General features: G+C 47.1%; 1 protein-coding gene across 1 annotated transcript in view; it reads right to left on the bottom strand.

Annotated features, from left to right (window-relative positions):
• Window positions 1-218, bottom strand: part of LOC140594330 (nebulin-like) — an 82,433-nt gene extending 82,215 nt beyond the window's left edge. Inside the window, exon 1 of the mRNA XM_072725269.1 lies at window positions 31-218. The gene's annotated coding sequence lies outside the window, so the exon portion shown is untranslated. The remainder of the gene's footprint in view (window positions 1-30) is intronic.
• Window positions 219-6,000: the final 5,782 nt, after the last annotated feature.

Consider the following 6,000-nt stretch of genomic DNA (forward strand, 5'->3'; position numbering starts at 1 on the left):
GTTCGGGGTTCGGGCCCGGCCTCGGCTTACGCCTCAGGTGACGACTGCGTGTCCCGCGCCGGCTCCGGCCGACCCGTCGGGGGTAGTGGGGCCTCCCTGGAGAGCCTCTGCGCCTCCGCTGGCGCCTTCCAGAAGCTTCTGCGTTCGCCGCCCACCGCGCACGCGGCTCCGGGTCCGACGCGGGTTTCCGGCTTCCGGGCGCGTCCGCGCCGCCTTCCGGGGCACAGGTGGCCTCGGAGGCCCCGCCGCAAGGCCCGCCGGGAGACGCAGGGGGCCGGGCCGCCCTGGCGCGCGGTGGGGAGCGACGGGCCCGTGTGGGGCCGCGAGTGGGGCCTCGTGTGGGGCCGCGTGTGGGGCCGCGTGTGGGGCCGCGGCCGCCCTGGGGAGGCCGCTTCCCGCTGCTGACGGCCGCGCCCGCCGGGATTCGCGCTGCACCGCAAGGCGGCCGGGGACGCGGACGCGCACGCACACCCTGGGTCCCGCGCAGCCGCCCTTCGTCCAGGCCCAGGTCCACGACCTCCACCGGAGTGACGTGAGTGTGGGGCCCGCGGGGCGGAGACTGTGGCCTGAGGCTTGAGGAGCCGCGGGTGCAACCGCGTCGGAGCCCCTGATATACATATATATGTGCGGGGTCGGGGGGGAGAGAGAGAGAGAGAGAGAATACAAACAGTGCGAGGGGCAAAGGGAGCAGCAGACTCCCCGCTGAACTGGAGACCGACATTGGGCTCGACCCCAGGACCTGAGATCATGATCTAGCTGAAGGTAGATGCTTCACCAAATGAGCCACTCAGGCACCCCTGCTTTGTACTGTATACATTTATTTGATTGAGAAAATCTTTTCAGAAGATTGGGATTTGAGTTGTCAAGGAATTTTTGAAAATGAAAATAAGTTCAAATAATCAAATTTAAAAACAATTGGTCACAGCTAAAGAGAATGAGCTGGTGACAGGGCCAGGATAGTAATTATGTAGAACAGGCTCAGACCTCAGGGTTCAAGTCCTACGTCTGCCATCTGCTGGGTGCATGACTTTGGGAAAGTTTCCGGACTTCTCTGTGCTTTCTTATTTTCCATCTGTAAAGTAGAGATGATAATAGTATCCGTTTCATATGATGGTTGTGAGGATTAAGCGAAATATATATGTCATGTAGAGGAATGTTTGTCACAAAATATGTCCTATGTAAGCACTTGTCATGATTACTGCCATCTGAGAGGTTGGAGCGAGCATAGCCATGCTAACAGTTGGATATGACTGGTAAATAGGAGAGCAAAGTGGGGAAGGACCAACAGTAAATGTTAATTGCACTTACTCTAGAATAGGCAGGTCTGAGGGGTTCACAAGCAAACATAAGCTGTAGTTCATCACACACGTGTGTGTGCACACAGTTTTTATTTAAAAACACAAATGGAGGAGGGGCAAGATGACTGAAGAGTAGGGTCCCCAAATCAACCGTCCCCACCAAATTACCTAGATAACTTTCAAATCATCCTGAAAATCTAAGAATTCGGCCTGAGATTGAAAGAGAGACCAGCTGGAATGCTACAGTGAGAAGAGTTCCCAATTTTCTCAAGGTAGGAAGACGGGGAAAAAGAAAGAAACAAAAGTCCTCCAAGGGGGAGGGGCCCCACGAGGAGCCGGGCTGAGGCCAGGGCGAGTGCCCCCAGGACAGGAGAGCCCCATCTCGGAGAAGCAGGAGCTGCACCAACCTTCCTGGGCAGAAAGGCGCGCCCGCAGGGAGTTAGAGCAGGACCCCAGGAGGCCGGGGATGCCCTCGGGCTCCCTGGGACACTAACAGGCACCTGCGCCCCGGGAGAGTGCACCGAGCTCCCTAAGGGCTGCAGCGCGCACGGCGGGACCCGGAGCAGCTCGGGGGGGGGGGGGGGGGGGGGGGGGGGGGGGGGCTCGGGCGGCGGCTCCATGGAGGGGGCTGCGGGGCGGGAGCGAATCCAACAGCGCAGGCCCCGGAGCACAGGGAGCCGGGACACAGCCCGGGATCCGGCCTCCCCCCGGGACAGGCAGAGGCCGGGAGGGCCCAGGACAGCAAGGACGATCCTGCCCCGAGCTGAGCAGATCAGTGGCTCCGTCCCGGAGCCTCCAGGCCCTGCAGACGGAGAGCCCCGGAGTTACTGCAGGAGCTGAATCCAGGTTTCCAGACCCGGCCGCCAGCCACTGTGGCTGTTCCTCCAGGGGCCTCACGGGGTAAACAACCCCCACTGAGCCCTGCACCAGGCAGGGGGCCGAGCAGCTCCCCCAAGTGCTAACACGTGAAAATCAGCACAACAGGGCCCTCCCCCAGAAGACCAGCTAGACGGACCAGTTCCAGAGGAAGTCAAGGGACTTAAAATATAGAGAAGCAGAAGAAACACTCCCGTGTTTTTTTTTTATTATTTCTGTTTGCTTCCCCCACCCTTTTTTTTCCTTTCTTTCTTTTTTTTCTCTTTTTCTTCTCGTTTTTCTTTTTTTCTTTTTTTCTTTTCTCTTTTTCTCTTTTCTTTCCCTTTTTCTCTTTTCCTCCTTTTCCCAACATAACTTGTTTTGGCCACTCTGCACTGAGCAAAATGACTAGAAGGAAAACCTCACCTCAAAAGACAGAATCAGAAACAGTCCTCTCTCCCACAGAGTTACAAAATCTGGATTACAATTCAATGTCAGAAAGCCAATTCAGAAGCACTGTTATACAGTTACTGGTGGCTCTAAATGAAAGCATAAAGGACTCAAGAGACTTCATGACTGCAGAATTTAGATCCAATCAGGCAGAAATTAAGAATCAATTGAATGAGATGCAATCCAAATGAAGCCCTAAGGATGAGGATTAACGAGGTGGAAGAACAAGTGAGTGACATAGAAGACAAGTTGATGGCAAAGAGGGAAACTGAGGAAAAAAGAAACAGACAATTAACAGACCATGAAGACAGATTAAGGGAAATGACAGCCAGAGGAAGAAAAACCTACGTTTAATTGGGGTTCCCGAGTTGCACCGAAAGGGCCAGAGAGCCAGAATATGTATTTGAACAAATCCTAGCTGAATACTTTCCTAATCTGGGAAGGGAAACAGGCATTCAGATCCAGGAAATAGAGAGATTTCCCCCCCTTAAATCAATAAAAACCATTCAACACCTCGACATTTAATAGTGAAGTTTGCAAATTCCAAAGATAAAGAGAAGATCCCTGACTTTAATGTGGAGGAGTATTAGGATAACAGCAGACCTCTCTACAGAGACCTGGCAGGCCAGAAAGGGCTGGCAGGATATATTCAGGGTCCTAAATGAGAAGAGCATGCAACCAAGAATACTTTATCCAGCAAGGCTCTCATTCAAAATGGAAGGAGAGATAAAGAGCTTCCAAGACAGGCAGGAACTGAAAGAATATGTGACCTCCAAACCAGCTCTGCAAGAAATATTAAGGGGGACTCTAAAATTCCCCTTTAAGAAGAAGTTCAGTGGAACAATCCACAAAAACAAGGACTGAATAGATATCAGGATGACACTAAACTCATATCTGTCAATAGTAACTCTGAACGTGAACGGGCTTAATGACCCCATCAAAAGGCGCAGGGTTTCAGACTGGATAAAAAAGCAGGACCCATCTATTTGCTGTCTACAAGAGACTCATTTTAGACAGAAGGACACCTACAACCTGAAAATAAAAGGTTGGAGAACCATTTACCATTCAAATGGTCCTCAAAAGAAAGCAGGGGTAGCCATCTTTATATCAGATAAATTAAAATTTACCCTGAAGACTGTAGTGAGAGATGAAGAGGGACACTATCTCATACTCAAAGGATCTATCCAACAAGAGGACTTAACAATCCTCAATATATATGCCCCGAATGTGGGAGCTGCCAAATATTTAAACCAATTAATAACCAAACTGAAGAAATACTTAGATAATAATACACATATACTTGGTGACTTCAATCTAGCTCTTTCTACCCTGGATAGGTCTTCTAAGCACAACATCTCCAAAGAAACGAGAGCTTGAAATGATACACTGGACCAGATGAATTTCACAAATATCTACAGAACTTTACATCCAAACTCAACTGAATACACATTCTTCTCAAGTGCACATGGAACTTTCTCCAGAATAGACCACATACTGGGTCACAAATCGGGTCTGAACTGATACCAAAAGGTTGGGATCGTCCCCTGCATATTCTCAGACCATAATGCCTTAAAATTAGAAATAAATCACAACAAGAAGTTTGGAAGGACCTCAAACACGTGGAGATGAAGGACCATGCTGCTAAAAGATGAAAGGGTCAACCAGGAAATTACAGAAGAATTAAAAAGATTCATGGAAACTAATGAGAATGAAGATACAACCGTTCAAAATCTTTTGGATGCAGCAAAAGCAGTCTGAGGGGGAAATACATTGCAATACAAGCATCCATTCAAAAACTGGAAAGAACTTAAATACAAAAGCTCACCTTACACATAAAGGAGCTAGAGAAAAAACAGCAGATGGACCCTATGCCCAGCAGAAGAAGACAGTTAATTAAAATTCGAGCAGAACTAAATGAAATTGAGACCAGAAGAACTGTGGAACAGATCAATAGAACCGTCAGTTGGTTCTTTGAAAGAATTAATAAGATAGATAAACCATTAGCCAACCTTATTAAATAGAAGACAGAGAAGACGCAAATTAATAAAATCATGCATGAGAAAGGTGATATCACTACCAACACCAAGGAAATACAAACGATTTTAAAAACATACTATGAACAGCTATACGCCAATAAATTAGGCAATCTAGAAGAAATGGACGCATTCCTGGAAAGCCACAAACTACCAAAACTGGAACAGGAAGAAATAGAAAACCTGAACAGGCCAATAACCAGGGAGGAAATTGAAGCAGTCATCAAAAACCTCCAAAGACACAAGAGTCCAGGGCCAGATGGCTTCCCAGGAGAATTCTATCAAATGTCTAAAGAAGAAATCATACCTATTCTACTAAAGCTGTTTGGAAAGATAGAAAGAGATGGAGTACTTCCAAACTCGTTCTATGAGGCCAGCATCACCTTATTTCCAAAACCAGACAAAGACCCCACCAAAAAGGAGAATTACAGACCAGTATCCCTGATGAACATGGATGCAAAAATTCTCAACAAGATACTAGCCAATCGGATCCAAGAGTACATTAAGAAAATTATTCACCATGACCAAGTAAGATATATCCCTGGGACACAATGCTGGTTCAACACTCATAAAACAATCAATGTGATTCATCATTTCAGCAAGAGAAAAATCAAGAACCATATGATCCTCTCATTAGATGCAGAGAAAGCATTTGACAAAATACAGCATCCATTCCTGATCAAAACTCTTCAGAGTGTAGGGATAGAGGGAACATTCCTCAGCATCTGAAGCCATCTACGAAAAGCCGACAAAATATAATTCTCAATGGAGAAGCACTGGGAGCCTTTCCCCTAAGATCAGGAACAAGACAGGGATGTCCACTCTCACTACTGCTATTCAACATAGTACTGGAAGTCCTCGCCTCAGCAATCAGACAACAAAAAGACACTAAAGGCATTCAAATTGGCAAAGAAGAAGTCAAACTCTCCCTCTTCGCCGATGACATGATACTCTACATAGAAACCCCAAAAGCCTCCACCTCAAGATTGCTAGAACTCATACAGCAATTTGGTAGCGTGGCAGGATACAAAATCAATGCCCAGAAATCAGTGGCATTTCTATACACTAATAATGGGACTGAAGAAAGAGAAATTAAGGAGTCAATCCCATTTACAATTGCACCCAAAAGCATAAGATACCTAGGAATAAACCTAACCAAGGAAGTAAAGGATCTATACCCTAAAAACTACAGAACACTTCTGAAAGAAATTGAGGAAGACACAAAGAGATGGAAAAATATTCCATGCTCATGGATTGGCAGAATTAATATTGTGAAAATGTCAATGTTACCCAGGGCAATTTATATGTTTAATGTAATCCCTATCAAAATACCATGGTCTTTCTTCAGAGAGTTAGAACAAATT

The sequence above is a fragment of the Vulpes vulpes genome, chromosome 10, assembly GCF_048418805.1.
Source record: "Vulpes vulpes isolate BD-2025 chromosome 10, VulVul3, whole genome shotgun sequence".
Taxonomy (NCBI): Eukaryota; Metazoa; Chordata; class Mammalia; order Carnivora; family Canidae; genus Vulpes; species Vulpes vulpes.